The sequence below is a fragment of the Eretmochelys imbricata genome, chromosome 14 (assembly GCF_965152235.1).
Source record: "Eretmochelys imbricata isolate rEreImb1 chromosome 14, rEreImb1.hap1, whole genome shotgun sequence".
Taxonomy (NCBI): Eukaryota; Metazoa; Chordata; order Testudines; family Cheloniidae; genus Eretmochelys; species Eretmochelys imbricata.
Window position 1 is genome coordinate 47,036,633 of NC_135585.1, and position 1,263 is coordinate 47,037,895.

Consider the following 1,263-nt stretch of genomic DNA (forward strand, 5'->3'; position numbering starts at 1 on the left):
GAGCCAGCAGGGCCGGGGCAGAGAAGGGTGTACAGTCCCGGGGAGGGGGCGGCAGGGGGGCCCAGGCCCAGGTGAGTTCAGTTTCAACAGCTGGAGGTGGTGGTGCAGGGTACGGGGAGACTGAGGCACATGTGCCGGGCTGGGCTACCTACACTCAGAGCCCTGGGTATACACAGAGAGACTCAGCCTAAGCAATTGCTTGGGGCCCCCAGCAGCTCAAGGGGGGGCCCCCAGCCCCTTTTTTTATTATAAGAACTTGTCTGTTTTAGTATTGGGGGAGGGGCCAAAAGGCAACTTGGGGGGAGGGAGAGGAAGGGATGGGGCGGGCCAGAGCCTCTCCGCAAGCTGGGGAGAGAGAGAGAGAGAGAGAGAGAGAGAGAGAGACACCCCCCAGCGCCTGTCTTCCCACTTCCACAGTGTAAGGTGGGGGGTGGGGAAGAGCGAGGGGGCGGGGCTGCAGGGGAAAGGGTGGTGCAGGGGGCAGGGCCCCGGTTCGGGCTCCAGTGGTTTCCCCCCGCCCCCAACACAGACACTTTTAGGTACTTCCACTGCCCCGGAAAGCCGAGTGGGGGGGGGAACTGGGCTGTCGCCCCTCCGCAGCCAGCTGCTGCACACAGGGCCTGCCGGGGAGGGGCTGCGGCTCGCCGGGAAGCCGAGCCCGGGCAGGGATCAGGCTGCTGCTGCCGCCCCTCCCCAGCCAGGCTCTCCCCAGCAGCTGGCTATGGCCGCTTGCTCCCTGCCTGGGGCCTGGCTGCCCGGTCTCTGTGACGCAATCGGTTAGCGCATTCGGCTGTTAACCGAAAGGTTGGTGGTTCGAGCCCACCCAGGGACGCGGACCTGCTTTGGGGGGGTAGGGACAGCTCAGTGGTTTGAGCATTGGCCTGCTAAACCCAAGGTTGTGAGTTCAATTCTTGAGGGGGCCATTTGGGATCTGGGGCAAAAAGTGGGGATTGGTCTTGCTTTGAGCAGGGGGTTGGACAATTGGACCGGCTGAGCTCCCTTCCAGCCCTGAGATTCTATGACCGGGGGGAGGGGGGGGGAGCATCAGGAGGACACAGCCCTGCCCCTCCCACCCACATGTCTGGAAGACGCGCCTAATATGGTATCATACGTCACTTTGGGCCGGTTTCCCCGACAGTCTATAGCGGGGGTGGTCAAACTGCGGCCGGCGGGCCAGGGGACCCTCCTGCCCGGCCCCTGAGCTCCTGGCCCGGGAGACTCGCCCACTTCCCCGCAGCCTCAGGCCAGGCGCTCTCCCCGGCA

The 1,263-nt window shown here is 64.8% G+C and overlaps 1 non-coding gene across 1 annotated transcript; it reads left to right on the top strand.

Moving 5' to 3' along the window:
* Positions 1-758: 758 nt before the first annotated feature.
* TRNAN-GUU (transfer RNA asparagine (anticodon GUU)) lies at positions 759-832 on the top strand. Its single transcript has one exon. It is a non-coding gene; the product is annotated as a tRNA-Asn (tRNA).
* The last annotated feature ends 431 nt before the right edge of the window (positions 833-1,263 follow it).